The 15,552-nt window shown below is 41.2% G+C and overlaps 1 long non-coding RNA gene across 4 annotated transcripts in view; it reads left to right on the top strand.

Annotated features, from left to right (window-relative positions):
* LOC123365390 overlaps nt 1–15,552 on the top strand; it is a 340,326-nt gene that overhangs the window by 107,035 nt on the left and 217,739 nt on the right. For 3 of the 4 annotated variants that reach the window (XR_006577558.1, XR_006577556.1, XR_006577557.1), the window contains 2 exons: nt 1,400–1,448; nt 5,925–6,035. This is a non-coding gene — a long non-coding RNA (uncharacterized LOC123365390). The remainder of the gene's footprint in view (nt 1–1,399; nt 1,449–5,924; nt 6,036–15,552) is intronic. The other variant, XR_006577559.1, reaches the window with a different exon arrangement.

Here is a 15,552-nt window from a genome sequence, read left to right as displayed (position 1 = left end):
GTGTTGCTGGTATCAGAGGTGGTGTTGTAAGCTTTATAAAAGAGAGCCAGATATTTGTGAGTGGATTTCAGATGCTTCATTTCTTACTAACACAGAAATAAAATTGAGAGCAATGCAGCTACATCCCTTAGATTGTACAGGGAATGATGCTTTGCTATCTCTATTTAGGGTGAGACTGACAACTGAGGTAGCTGTATCACAGTGACAGAACACTCCTCCATGTGTTACAGATTGCTAGGAAATTGGATAGGACCTCCTGTGAGAAATTGTCTCTCACCTTAGTCCAGGATAATTCTGTGATATACATAAGCGGGGGGGGGGGTAGGGTGGCGGGGGTGGAAGTGTGTGATATGGGTTTTATTTAAAATAAAATGTGTAGTGGTGTTCATAAAATCAGTTTCCCAAGTATATTATGTAGTAGTACCTTTTCGGTGCCCTAGAAAGCATGATTTGCCCACGAGGTTTAAGGAGACATGCTAGCAAATATGGAAGAGGATTGCATTGCATTGAATCTGCAAGGTTAATTTAATAGCTTACTGCATGCTTACTCTCTCTAGTAATCAAGGGGATGTATCTAACATTAACACAGTAGAATCTGAGTAGTTTTTACCAATTTAATACTTGATTAGAAAAATTACTTTTTTTTCTGCTGTGTTGTCACTTTTCTGAGTTGCAGAAGCTTGTCTTATTTGTGTGATATTATCATAGCCAGAACATAAATCTGGAGAACATTGTGTCCAAAATTCAAAAATATTTTTTATACGAAGACAGTTTAGGAAGATAGAGCTTTCCAACTGAAATTAAAAATAGAACAAAGCTTTGAGAAAAACCATATGTTTCACATTTAGAATAAACAAGTCATTCTCTCTGTAAAATAAAACCATTTGCAAACCATTCTTCCTTTTCCTATGAGAACCGTAAAGCTGCTTTTTCTGCTTTCAGTGTAAATGAGCAAGAACAAGCATCTCTCTGGACACAGCATAGGAGACAGATCTTTAAACTTAGATGGCTTTTATTTTTATTCCATTTCATAGCAGACATATCTGGTGAATTCATTGCTGGTTTCTGCTTTAATTATTATTTATCATTATGATTTGTTTTTCATTTGTTTTGCCCTGAGCTTTCTATCCAAAATGAAGTCATCCTGATCTCATTAATACAGCACAATTCTGTCTGAATTTGTGGAATAAAACACTTAATTAGCTATACAACACAGAGCCATCCCAAAAGAATAATTTCAATGGAAACATATGAACCAGTTTTGGCAAGTCTTTATTTTTCTGCATCAGTTTATTGGTGTCCTATTGAAAGTTAGTTTTGTGGTTTTGCATAGTATGACATGGCTATGTTTCTCTTTTAAATGTACAGGGAATTGGCCATATCTCTTTCTTTTGCCCAGCTGCTGAAGCATTGTCACAGGACAGCAAGGATTGATGAATATCCTTCAGGTAGGAAACTGGCTATATGTTTTTTAGTGTGGTGGTTCATTAATTTTTCCCACAACTTTGCCTTCCATTTTTTTCTGGATATATTCCAATAGTAGTAGTATTTATGTTACAGCAACAAAATGCCAGTGAAAATATCAAAAAGTTCCATCTCTTGCTCTTTACATATGTCTCTATTTAAATCTGAGAATTTTTTTTTTAAAATGTGGTGACTCTGACAACATATGATACAGCAAATTAATAACTGAAGGATTTACCAGTTAGTCTGTTTTATCTTCTTTCGTCAGCCCACCTGTTCAAATGGAATCTAGTTGCTTATGGATCTGCTGCAGAAAGCTCTCCTTTGCTGACCCAGTCTGGGCGTGCACAGAAACGTAGTGGAATTTGTCCCTTTACTGAATATTTTTCCAGTTCTTTCATATAGGGTGTTGGGGTCATAAACACCAGTCCTTCAGTTGAAGGCCAGATAAGTGGCTGTATTTTTTTTGAAAATGCTAGTGCAGCTGCATGGATGAACTGACTGGGGGCACTACAGTATATTTAGTGCCTCCCTCTCTGCAGGGCCGGCTCCAGGCACCAGCAAAGGAAGCAGGTGCTTGGGGCGGCCAATGGAAAGGGACGGCACGTCCGGGTCTTCAGCGGCAAGTCCCTCTCTTCCTCTTTGAGCTGCCGCCGAAGTGCCGCTGAAGAGGAAGAGAGGGAGCGAAGGACCTGCCGCCGAATTGCCGCAGAAGAATGAAGTGGCACGATTGAGCTGCCGCCTAAGTGCCGCCGATCAGCTTTATCTTTTTTTTTTGTTTTTTTTTCCTGCTTCGCTGCTTGCGGCGGCAAAAAAGCTGGAGCCGGCCCTGCCTCTCTGGACACACAATTCTATCACCTCAGGAAGAAACTTATGGTTTGGGTCTCTAGAAGGTATTACACTGTTGCCATGTGTGGATTTCTGAAGGTGTTGAACAATTCACTGTCATCTGAGATCTCTTAAATGTGACTAATGTTCACATATAAGAAACTTATTATTTTAAAGACATTTATTTCTATAAAAGGTTTGCTTAAGAGTATTCCTACATATCCGTGATGTTTCTTTGTGCAGAATAGCAAAAGGCAGATATGCCTTTGAAACCCTAAAGCTGATCTGGAGAAGCAGAAACCTGGCCTTCCATACTCAACTTTGAATATTTAGCACCATTGTAAAATCTGTCTTACTATATGGTGCTGAATTTGGAGACTTATCAAGACCTTACTATCTAAAGTTTAAGGTTTTATAAACAAAAGCCTTAGACAAATTCTGAACATTAGATAGCCAGAAAAAAATCTGAAATGAATTGCTCTGGAGGAGGATGAAACAAACTGATAGGACAGGAAATTATGGAACAAAAGTGGGTGAGTAGGATGCACATGGAAGAAATAACCAAACAACTTAACAAGACACATGTTGGACTGGAATCCCCAGGCCAAGAGGTGACAGGATAGACCAAGGACAACTTGGAAATACACAGCAGAAGCAGAACTGAAAGCTATCAAATTGACATGGGAAGAAGCCAAGACTGCAGCAAGAGACTGCCAAAGATAGAAGGCAGTGGTGAAAGCCCTATATTTTGTATGGAAGAAAGAGGCATAAATTAGCCTCTCTGCATGAATAAATGTATTTAAACCCCAATTCTGTCACATGCACAAATAATCTTATGATTTAACAACATAAGAGCATCAGTAATACATGTTTGTCTAGAATGCTGGATGCAAATGGAGCTTTGTGATTGGTTGTCATACCTGTGCAATAGTGTATAAAGGGGACCATTTGCCTCCTATTTATTGCTGAACTATATTTCAGATTAGCCATGAGAAACTCTAGACCTTGAACTTCAATGTGATTTTTGGTGCTGCTTGGGTGGTTAAAGTAACTCAGCTTTTGGCCTTGTGGCTATAAATACCTCTCAAGGATATAATTACCAAAACATGAACTGCCTGTTGGGTCTCATTGCTTATGAGCATGTTCCAGCACAAACCCCAGAAGGCCACAGAAGCTGGCACCTTAGAAGGTCAACCTACTCAGCAGAAAGGATAACTTGTCGCTCAGATTCCAAAACAAATGTTTTAAAACCCAGCACTGTGGTAGCAGGGAGTTGCAGAGCTAGCCTAGGGCAAAGAGCCTAAGCATTCAAACAAATGAGTTTCCTTGCTCCCGCACTTCATAACTCCCAGCAGTCTCACAGCCTGCCGGAATTACTTCCAGCTCTGACAAGAGTAGGGTGTTGGACAGGCATTGGGCTTGGCCTACCAGACAGGTTTAAAATAAACAAAACTTTCTAGAAGTGAAGTGAGAGTCATGGGCTTCCTTGACTCACTGACTGGTAGAATTCAGCAGAGAGGATGAGCCAGTCTAATCTTCTCCCGATTATCCCTTTCTTATTTTTTTTCCATATACAGGGATAGTTTTGGGGCTGCATGGCCCTTCCTAGTCTGTTTAACACAGCTCCTTTCTGGAGCTCATTCAGAGAGAGCATGATACTATTGGGCTGCAATGCAGCTCTTTTAAAATTCTTCCCTGGCTGACAGACTCCTAGTTCGAAGGGGGAAGAGCTGATCTGGAGTGAAGAGATCAGAGCACAAACTGCACAATCCAAGGTGCAGAGGGATCCTGAAAGATGCTAAGAGTCCTCAACTCCCAGCCAGCACATTGTAGCATAGGCCTCATTGCCGGCAAAAGGGCCTATCTATGTGTAGTACTAACACCCTGTTTTTTCTCTTTAGCTTTATTTTAATTTTTTTCTTCTAATGCATAACGTTGAAGTTCACAGAAATTTTGGGTAGGTGAAAGATTTAAAAAAACAAACAAAAAAACTTGTTACAAATCCAATCCACTGAGTGACGTGAGTACACATTTGACATGTTGAAGGTACAGCAGCCAGTGGGAACCCTTCACATGTCTAGTAGACTAGATTGTCTTCTGCATCAGAAGAGTAGACTGATTAAGGGTAAATCAATATGAATCTTAACCCTCATGCCAGAAATAGCCAAGATGAAAAAGGCTATTGTCATTCTTGTGGATGAGCCTCTTTAACATTGCAAGATTTGACTCTGAGAAATGAGGTGTTAACTATTTGGAAAGATTCTCTAACTAGAATAGGGAGCCAAATTTGCCAAAAAGCAGAGCTAGCTGGTGGCAGAGGGCAGTAATTCAGTGTTGTGTTGATCCTACAAGGTTGGCAAAGACTATTTGGGCAATGGAGTTGAGATAGCTGGATAATGGAGGTGTTGGGCCTATAATCTAATCCTGAACACAGAGCCAAGTTATTGCTGTGTAGCATTTCATTTTGAGCACATCTATCCTTGTTTGCCGTTGTCCCTGCCTACACGCTGAACAGAAAACTTTAAGGCAGTTCTTATTCTTATTCAGCTCTTCAAAGCTCTGGGCCTTCTCTAGGCTAAGCTGGTGAAGTGAGTCATCATAGGTGGGTTGAGAGTGGGAGGTGACATTCACGTAAGTTCTTCCTCTTTGAAAAAATGATTTGAAGTTTATTGACTGTTCTGATGGCTCATATGGGAGCTCATAGTACATTGCAGGACTCTCAATTAGAGAAGTTTTGGGTCACTTGCTCCTTAAATGTGCTGAGGCTAGATAGAAGGCAGAGGGACAAGCTGTCTCTTTGGAAATGAGGACATTGCTGTTAAAATATGTCTGCACTAGAATGAGGGGATGGGATTAGATCTTTAGTAGAGTGCAAGAGGGCGAAAAGCCTGAATAAAAAATCCTTGACCCTACTAGGACTGTGATGTGTGGTTTGTTTGTGAGGTTTTTTTTGCTTGCTTGTTTGTTTGTTTGTTTTTTGAGTGAGTCAGACACCAGAAGAGGAGGAAAAGTTCTGCTGTTACATTCTGCTGAGCAGGAATGGATGATCGAGAGATGGTATATGTTGTACCGGGGCATGCACATGAATTAAAATTTCACTGGTTTTGGAGGGGCATATTCTGTGCCCCCGCCATGACCCTGGGGCCCAAGGAGCTCGTTCTCCTCACTGCAGCCCTGGGGTTGGAGGAACTGTCAGCTCCCACCAGGGCCGGAGAAGTTTTGTGCCCCTGCCGATTATTGGGGGCGGGGCCCGTGCCCCTGCTTGCTCCCCGTTGTGCACACCCCTGATGATGCAAATGTTTGGCAGTAGAGAAAGTGAGTTGGCCGGTTTGATTAGGCTACAGTGAAATAAGGCTTATCCATTAATCATGGATGTATGTATATGAATGTAAGGAGCTGGGTTGTTTCTTGCCAGAGACTTAATAAAATTGGAAAAACAGAACAAATTTTCTGTGGCAGGATATAACTAGGCTGTAAACTTTGGCAGGATTTTAACATTTTAATACTGTTTGAAACTCTGACAATATTTATATTCAACTGTGAATCTGAAGTTGGAATAAATGAGAAGTAAAACTTTTTTATATTCTTCCTGATGCTAATGTGAGGTAACATTAATTTTTTTGTTTGTCCAGTATAGGTTCAAAGCAAGAAATTTGAGAATCTAGAGGAGCCAAACAAAGATAAATAGTGAGCCAATTTTCCAAACTGGCAATGACATACTAGGATTTGGAAGAAGTACGCTTGTAAGCATCCTTTATTATTATAACCTCTTGAACAGAATAATTCAGTCCAAATAGCTATAAATGCTTTCCAATGGAGAAGTTTATGACCCTAGTTTCTGACTGAAATGCTCACAATGTAAAATAAGTGTGTGAAGGAGCTAAATGGAGAAGACACTGATGGGCTAAAGCTTGGTGTAGATCAGGAACTTTGAGTTAGAAATGTTGTATGTTTGGGAGCTTCTGTCCTTTGCAAATACTTACTAGTAGATTCAAGTGGCTAAATTCACTTTGGAAACCGGTTTTTAAGTAGGACTTTAACAGAAGCCTCTCAGATCTTTAATAGAGGGATGCTAAGGAAAAATAAAATTCTAGTAGATCCCTAAGAGTTACATGATGCCTTTCTATAGACCATACCCTTCTGAAGCTAATAGAGCAGCACAGTAAAATACTTGTCTATAGTGTATGCTGAAGCTGTTTATAATAAGATATCTGTTCTAGGGAAAGATGAACAAGATCAGAGTATAGAAGAACTGGCCCAAATGCCTCAACTGCAGCTCATGTAAAGATCCCCTTCTTCCTCAGCATGATCTTGCAGTAGGTGCCTGGTAATCTCCCATAGCGTTAGAGCAAACAGTTGTTATTCACTGGCAGCTGGGCAACACACAAGGATTTTTTTTAATGAAGGGGGTAGGTATCATGTGGATCTGGCTAGAGGGCCTGTCTGAGAGCTGAGAGTTCAGAGAAATGGAGCCACCATTCTCTTTCTCTGTATGCACCTCAACTGCCTATCCACATCTCAGTCCAGAGCTTCAGCCTGTGTCAATCAATGTAGCTCCTTTTTACACCAGGTGTGGCTCCTGCTTTTGCTTTCTACTCCTGCAAGTAAAAAGTGATCTTATTTTACTATTCATGTTTCATGTGGTGATAAATTTTGAATTATGTTGAGGTAAACTAAATTATAGCTAGAATATGTAACAATAGCTATAGTTAAGGTTTCTTAAGTGTTTGCATTTTAATTTTTTTCCATTTGCTTGTAACTTTTTGAAACTTTTATCTTATAATTTAAGTTTTCCAGGCCTGGCCTCTGCTGAGAGTGATTTTTTGGAAAGTATTGAGTGAATAGAGTTTAGGCTTTATTTTTTTATTTATTTTTTAATATGAGAAGAGGGGGAATATACTTCTCTCATTATTTAAAAAAAAAATCTTCTGACATATGAACCACCCAGGTGCTATGTTGTCTGAGGGAATAAAGGTGAAATTTGGCAGAAGTGTCTTTTGGTGTCTTAATGAAAAATTGGGACAGAACATTCTAGTGCTATTGTCTTAATACATCTCAACTTTATCTCTGGCCCCTAGTTCATATGTGTTATGATACAGTGCATTTATCCTATCACATACTATTATTTTTCCATTATCCACAAATCATTCAGTACATGTATTGGATGGTGTGCAGTCAATGAGGCAGGGCTATTGGGGATCCATTTTTCATTGGCTGCTTCTACCATAGCAAAATTTGAACTTACAGAAATTCTGTATTGGAGCATCTCCACTGGTATAGTATGTAATGTAAGCAGAGTGCAGACATTTTTACCTGAAGCCCACAGCACAGCAGAGCCCAAAGGCAAGAAATAAGATCTACTAACAGAGCTGGTTGTTTTTCCTAAAATGTTTTAAATGATTTCCCCCAATTCCATTGTAAAGTCCCATCCTTCCAGCTTGAGGAGGATTGAAGGAATTTCCTTTAGAGGCTGCCATAATCCTTCTTTTGATCAATTTGAAGTACTGCCCCTTCCTCCAGGGTCTGAGAGCATTGTGTCAACAGCACTCCAACCCCCCATAGCCTGGGAGAATGAGACAGAGGCTGAGAATTGAACCAGGTCTGTATATCAGTTCAGAATACTCGCCTCTAAGCAAATGGCACAGCATTCTTTATTTTTAATTTCCCTTTAGCCCCTATTTTTGCTTTCTTCTTGTGTATCTCCTTCTTGCACATCTCTTTGTCATACCCTGTCATTTGTTTGATCCTCTTTTCTCTTTCCACCTTCAATGAGATGACCTTTGAATTACTTTGAGGATGACTCATCATGTGCCAGGAACGGAGAACTGCCATTAAAGTTAATAGTGCTTCCTGGGGACCACATTTGTAGTAATAAGACTTGCAACAAGGCATAAGCAATTTTAATTTGCAATACAATATTTTAATTGTCTGAAGAGATGACTGTTAAAATATAGTATGGCAAATTAAATTCACTTGTGAACTGCTGCAGATTTTCTTTCCCAAAAAAATGGCCCTTGGGAAGGCCTATTTTCTTTAATGGTGAATCACTGCAATTGACTGAGTCAGTTTAGTCAGAAGAATTGTCTTTGGCAGTGCTGAAAGTGGCTCTGAGTTACATGTCTTCTAGATAGTCCAAGTAGTCTTCTGTCTGCTTTGGCAGATGCTGCTGGTAATTGTCTGAAGCACAGACAGGAGAATGTGTTGAACCCTGCAGCAGTTGGTTCCTGGAATTCTTCAGTTCGTAACTTATACCGAAGTACCTAAAGAAAGGGATCTTTCTGGCCTGAAAGCCTGTATTATAAATTGCTGCTTGTTCCAGTTGAAGGTATTTCATTATCTATCTTGTGTAGAGTTTCCTGGGGATTAATTATGGTACAAAGACTCTTGCAGCCCGACCTCAGATGATAGGTGATGTGGAAGGGCTGGGTGCATTGTTAAGTAGTCACAAAGAGCCTTGAGCTTCAGGAACCCATTCTAGGAGAGCAGGGAGGGGAAGTGTCCTTCATTTCATGTCTCACCCAGAAGACCTCATGCTATCAGTGCTTAATACACAAAATGGTGGCATGTGATTTTATTTTTTCTCCAGGTTTGGACGTGTGGGTGGGAGGGTGGAGGAGACTTGCCATCTAAACCACTTCACTTGGAAAATTTATCCATGCATGTCTAATGTGCCTCAACTGAAACAGCAGGAAAAATGCACTACTGTTAAAGGCACGTAGTAGGTTTGAAAATCACACTTCTCTGAAATTTGTTACCTACTATTGTTACAAGAAACACTTAGGATCGTGAGCAGCCGGTGAACCGGCCGTTGCGGGAGGCTAGACCCCGGCCCTTCCCCCTTGTGCCCATGGCCCTGCCCCTCCAGATCTGCCCCCCTTCTGCACCTCCCCCCTGCAGGAGACCAGAGCACCCCCACCATGGCCCCCGGCCCCAGCACCAGGTGGCCAGCCATGCAGAGCGCTCTGAGAACCACAGGAGGGGGCCTAGCCTGGGGGCGGAGTGTGGGCAGGACCACGCTAGGCTGTTTGGGAAGGCAAAGCCTACCCTTACTTAAGATACCTGCCACTAGGGTGACCAGACAGCAAGTGTGAAAAATCAGGACTGGGGGGGAGGGGGGGATAATAGGAGCCTATATAAGAGAGAGACCCAAAAATTGGGACATCTGGTCACCCTACCTGCCACCCATGCTTAGGATGTTATAACTGAAAGAGATTAGGAATTTTTTTCTTTATTGTTTGTTCTGTGAATTTGATAGCAGTCTGTGGGTAAAATCAGTTAAGCCTTGTTTCTACAAACACTTACACATGTGCTGAACTTTAAGCACATGACTAATCCCATTGAAGCCAAAACTATGAAACTAAGTTACAGAAACTAATAGCACTGCTGTTGCGTATAAAGTTCAACGTGGGCATGTTTGTAGGAATGGGGCCCTAGTCATTTCCCCCTGTCCTCTGTGTGTTTTTCACACAGCAGCAGGATAGAGACACTCATTTTGAAAATAGGAAAATGTGATTGTAAATCCACAAAAATAGGTGGGGTGGGGTAGGAATAGTGATCAGGGGCAGGTTTAGTACCTGAAATTACTTTCAACTTTTTTCAGTTGTCAAGATTTCAGGTTGACTGCCCCATTGACAGGTATAGTTCTCATGAAAATATCCAGTTTAGTGGCATATAGTCACTAAACCCGTTCTGGATCAGAAAAGTCACAAGTATACCATTAAAATAGAACTTTTGGTTCAAATGGTTCTAAGATAACACTCTTCAGTAATTACAGTACAGGACCACAGTAATCTTGCTAATTTGAGACTGTACAAAACTTCAGCTCTCTAACCACTCCATTGGCTCTACAATACAGTTTGATGCAGTTTTTTAAAATCTAGTACAAAAATAATTAATATTGTTTTTCTAAATGTTTAAATTTTTTTCCAGGGCTAGTGTAGATCCTATTACTCTTGTATGGATCCCTCTAATAATACAGACTAGTGTGCTTTGAAGGCAGAGTAACATTCTGCTGTGCTCCCTCGCCTTTTGGTATATGGTAGCTTGGAGAAATCAGTCAAGGAAATGCTGACTGAACTTCATTTCTAGGTATAAAAAAGAAATTTACTGAAACACATTCAGGAATGCCAAACTACAATTATGTTGAACTGTAACCAATAAACATCTCTAACTAAAACCATAAGCTAGGTTTCTCTATGCTCTGCTCTGTGTCTGTCTTGAGAATTGAACAAGTTGTTCCTTTGAAGTCTCTGCAATCAGCCTTGCAGCCTGACTTGCTATTCACTCCCTTAGAGGAACAACTGAGCCAAGTTGTTAAGCTAAACTTGGAATCTTTCTGTGCACTCATTGGATGAGCATCTAACTTCAGATCCACCCCAAGCAAGCTTGCCACCCAGAATTTCTTAGTTGACTCCCCTTCTCAGGGAAAATTCTAGAATCTGCATTCTGTGAGCTTCCTTGACAACTGGCATGTGGCCCACATAAAATTGCCTGGCACGGGCCTAATATTCCTCAGACTTGCACCAGTATTTTTATTAGGCCTGTCAATTAATCGCAATTAATGCCTGAAATTAACTGAGAGCAAAATTAACGCATTTAACATGTTAATCCCATACCTCTGGGTGAGGAGGGAGGCTGAACCTGCAGCTCCACAGGCAGATGGGGGCGGGGGAGGGATTGAAGCATGGAGCCCAGAGCTCCGTGGGCGACAGGTAGGGTTGCCAACCCTCCAGGATTGGGCTCGACTCTCTAGGAATTAAAGATTAATGTTTAATTAAAGATTTTGTCACCTGAAGAAACCTCCAGGAATACATCCAACCAAAATTGGCAACCCTAGTGGCTGGAGGAGCTGGGGCGGAGGGGACTGGAGCCCTGAGCCACCTAGGGCTGAAGATAGGGGGTCACAATTTTTTAAAGTCCGAATGGGATCCCCAGCACAAAAAGTTTGAGAAACATGGCCATAGAGAACAGGGGCCTGGTAAGGTCAGCCTCCCTGCACCAGTCTCTCCTCCCCTGCTGCATCCTCCCTTGCAAACAAGGGCTCACTCAGCTGAAGGGAGTTATGTAAAAATAATAATTCTACATTTGTAAATTCAACTTTCATGATATAGATTGCACTACAGTACTTGTATGAGATAAATTGAAAAATACTATTTCTTCTGTTTATCTTTACAGTGCAAATATTTGTAATCAAAATAATATAAAGTGAGCACTGCCAGGAGCGGTGCCAGAGTTTCTAGCACCCTAGGCAGAATTTGGGGGGCGACATTTTGTGCACTCCCCACGGGGCGCGCGGGAGCTTCCGGTTCCGCTCCCGACGCGCCGCCGAAGAAGGACCCCCCGCCGAAATGCCACAGGCGACAGCGACAGTCATTGAGCTGCTCAATTGCCTGCTGCTGTTTTCTGCAGCACGTCGGCAGAAGGTCCTCCTTCGGCGGTGTGACGGGAGCGGAACCGGAAGCTCCCGTGCACCCCGGGGGGAGCGCACAAAATGCCGCCTCCCGAATCCTGGCGCCCTAGGCGACCGCCTAGGGTCGCCTAATGGAAGCGCCGGCCCTGAGCACTGCATATTCTGTGGTGTAATTGAAATAAATATTTTTGAAAATATAGAAAACATCAAAAATATTTAAATAAATGGTATTCTGTTTAACAGTGTGATTAAAATAACAATCACAATTAATTTTTTAAATCTCTTGACAGCCTTAATTTTTATTTCTACTCTTACAGCAAGGCTTGCTTGTCCTAATACATACAAATGATTCACAATAAGATCAGCTTTTGTTGGTTCCTGTTGCAATGCTTGCTGTTGTGAATGCTATGAGAACATAAGAATCAAGGCTAGGGTTGCCAGTGCTGTATTTCAAAAATAAGGGACTGTTTTCTTAGTACCCTGGCCCCACTCCTCCTCCTGATATTTATTTATTTTATTAATAAGCAGTACTCACCTACATTCAGCAGGGGTATTACTTCCTGCTTTTTGCAGCACTAAGCAACTCCCTATCTTCTTGTGCAGAGATTAAAAAATAAGGACATCCCTTGTAATAAGGGACTTCTGGCAACCGTACAATCAACATATTGGTAGTTTTGTGTAAATCAAAGCTGGCAGAATCTCTTTGGAGAGGCCAGATTCTCCTTTTTCTTTTTTTTTTGGTAGTATCTATCTTGAGTTTTTAGTGTGTCAGTAGAGTCCATGTTTGAACTGAGAATCATATCTCTGCCTTTCAATATCTGAGTGCACAATTCTTAAAATATAACGTAGGTCAAGATTTTCAAAGGTAGGCCCCTAAGTCCATCTTGGGCACCAAACTAAGTGGCCTGATTTTCAGAAGTGCTGAGCACCCAACAGCTCCCACTGGAATTTTGAAAATCTTCACCTCATGGTCTAAATTTTGCTCTCAGAGCATGTGTGCGTGTATGCACTTGTGCACTCAAACAGCATTAAAGTTTAAACCTAGTCATTTTGTTAGCTGTAACATGACCTCCCATTTATTAAGATACCTTAGCAACAGGCACTCAGAGCAAATTTTATCACCTTAGTTTTATTATTGCAGTTACGTATAATTATTGCAGGTCTATATGTAGTAATTTTTACATTGCATGTCACAGAACTAGTCAAGCGATCCCTCTTGGCCACTCGCCAAACCAATGGATCCTATGTGGTTTAAGCCTCTGGGGTCTGAACAGGGTCCAGGTATGGCAGCACACACTCAGGGAGCAGACCCTCTGTCCAGCAGCACTCTCTCAGAGCTGAGACCATGTGGTCAAACCGTACAGCAATTGAGACCAGTGCTGGCCCCTCAGACTTCTCCCATATCTTAAACAGGCCCTCTCCCAGAACTCCAGCCGTGTGGGTGCTCTGGGTCCACAGGTTAATTGTTCAAGAGCATGAGATAGGTGTAGCATGTAAAATATAGGTAGACTTGGCACAGGATTCTAAATCACCGTTGTTCTTTACCCAATAAATAAAGCACAGAGTGCCGCTCAGGTAGAAAACCACCACCCTTTTCAAGGCTGTGCCCCTCACTCTAGCTCTCTCTTCCCTTGGTAGCCCTTGAGGGGACAAGCGGAGTTCATGTGGAGGATTCCGTCTGCCTCATCAGATTCCTGCCACAGCTACCCTCTGCTTGAGCTCGTAGAAGTGGCTGAAGGTCCCAAACAGAGTAGCTCCTGCCCTTTTTATAACCTTCCAGTCTCCTTTTCCAGGTGACTTTCTGTTAAACCTCCTCAAGAGATCAGACCCCTACTAGGTAACTTCATGGGGAGATGACCTCTCCCCCAACAAATCAGTTTTCCTAAGCGAGAGCTGGCATATTGTATAGGATGTTTTGTTTTTGTAAAGAGGACTGTCCTGATTTAATGACATTGTTTTCAGCCCTTTATCACTACTGCTTGAAATCTCAGTCCAACATGGAGGTAAAGAGACAACAGAGAAGGCAACTAGTTCTCACATTCAAATTGGAGTTTGCAGTCTGATACAGATACATACAGAGTTCATGATCTTAAACAGCATTCATAAGTTGTACAGAGTCTCCAAGTTTCCATATTTGTGCTTTTTTTTTTGTTATCCAAAACTATAAGCACAAGTATTCTGCCATTCAGAATGGACCTTTATGCTAGGACAATTCAATAAACAAAGATCTTTCTGTCTTGGTATATTTCAGAACTGAAGAGTCACCCTTTAGCTTTATAGGTCAAGTTTAAATTGCGATTGCTCTTCTCCACTTGGTTCCTAGGAGACTTCTCCTGGTTGTTTTTATTATTGGAAGTCTTGGATTTTAGGTTTTGTGATGATGACGACATTAGAAATGCATAGATAGATTAAACCCATGAAATACACATTACAAAATCTATTAAACTCCCTCTCCTTTTTTGCATCCATCACCCCTATCTTATCCGTATATTATATTTGTCAATAAAAGCAACACCAAGCAGAAAACCAAACTCCCACAGACTAAACTTATCGCTGACTGAAAAGCCACTGCTGTTCTGTTCAGGAAAAAATTAGAATGCCACATTTTGTGTGGCCAGATAATTATCTGAACCCATCATGGAGCCAAGTGACCGTTTCCCCTCTAGATAAGTAAGAATAGTCATAGTCATCCTATTTTCTCCACAACAAAAACACATCAGCTTTTAACTCTCCCCCATGTCACCTCTTACTAAGCATTACTAAGCTTTACTAAGAAAATGGTGACCCAAAAATGGCATGTTAATTGGGTCAATTACCAAACCCTAATTATTGCTGAAAAGGCTTGGAAATGAGTTAGCATTATTGCATTATATTACTATGCCAGTAAGGGTGGTCCTTTCCTTTATTGTTGGAATCAGGGCACGTGAAACCAGCATTGCAGTTGCCGGTGTGATATTTCTGGACTTCAGTTACAGTTGCTGACAGATCTTTGTGGTTTATAGAATGACTCCTACCCCAATCCAAAATTAAACATTAAAAGGTAATTATGCTGGTTTAGATCCTTATAGCTGACACAGTTTCAAATTCTTTTTTATGAATTACTATGTATTTTTTTTGCAAACATAGAAACATCTGCATACTGTGAAGAAGCAGAGGAAGATTAGTTTATTTGAGAAGATCCAGCAGGGCACTATCACAAAAACGAAAAAGGAAAAAACATATACTGTTACATATGACTGCCCTGATATGGACTGATCAGGAAAGCAGAGGCCACAGTGTGTGCACCAGTACTGATTAGTGTTGTGTTTCAGGGGAGTGACCTGAATTGGAAAACATTTGGATTTTCCATGAAAAATAATATCCAGTCTTTTAAAATGAATAGAAAGCATCTGTATTGTATAGACTGGAATCTGATGCAGAGGTGAGCTAGCTACAAGACAGAACCAGGAAAATCTATAGTTGGGGGCAGGATCATATTTGCTTTCCAAAGAAAATAAAGCCAAGTGGGAGTGTTTGTTTTGTCTCTGGGAGTTTGCACTGCCATTGTTGGATGGAAGGGGGGATGCCTACTCACCTCACAGTGGTAGTTCTGCATAATGGCAGTCCCACATTTCTATTGCATTCAGTGCAAAGAGAACAAATGTGATAATTCTGTCATGAGAAGGTATCTGTGAGTAAGAAATTTCAGTGTGGGATAGGATGTGGAATTCAATCTTGCTGGATGGACCACCCTGGGATAGACAGATTGCAGTCAGTTGAAACCGTGTTGGTGGCAATGCTGACTCTCCGCTCTGTTTGTAAGTTCAGATATGCCTGAGATTAGGCCTGTTTCAAGCTGTTTCTTTCATGGC

Source organism: Mauremys mutica, chromosome 2 (genome assembly GCF_020497125.1).
Source record: "Mauremys mutica isolate MM-2020 ecotype Southern chromosome 2, ASM2049712v1, whole genome shotgun sequence".
Taxonomy (NCBI): domain Eukaryota; kingdom Metazoa; phylum Chordata; order Testudines; family Geoemydidae; genus Mauremys; species Mauremys mutica.
This window is presented reverse-complemented; position numbering and strand designations above follow the sequence as displayed.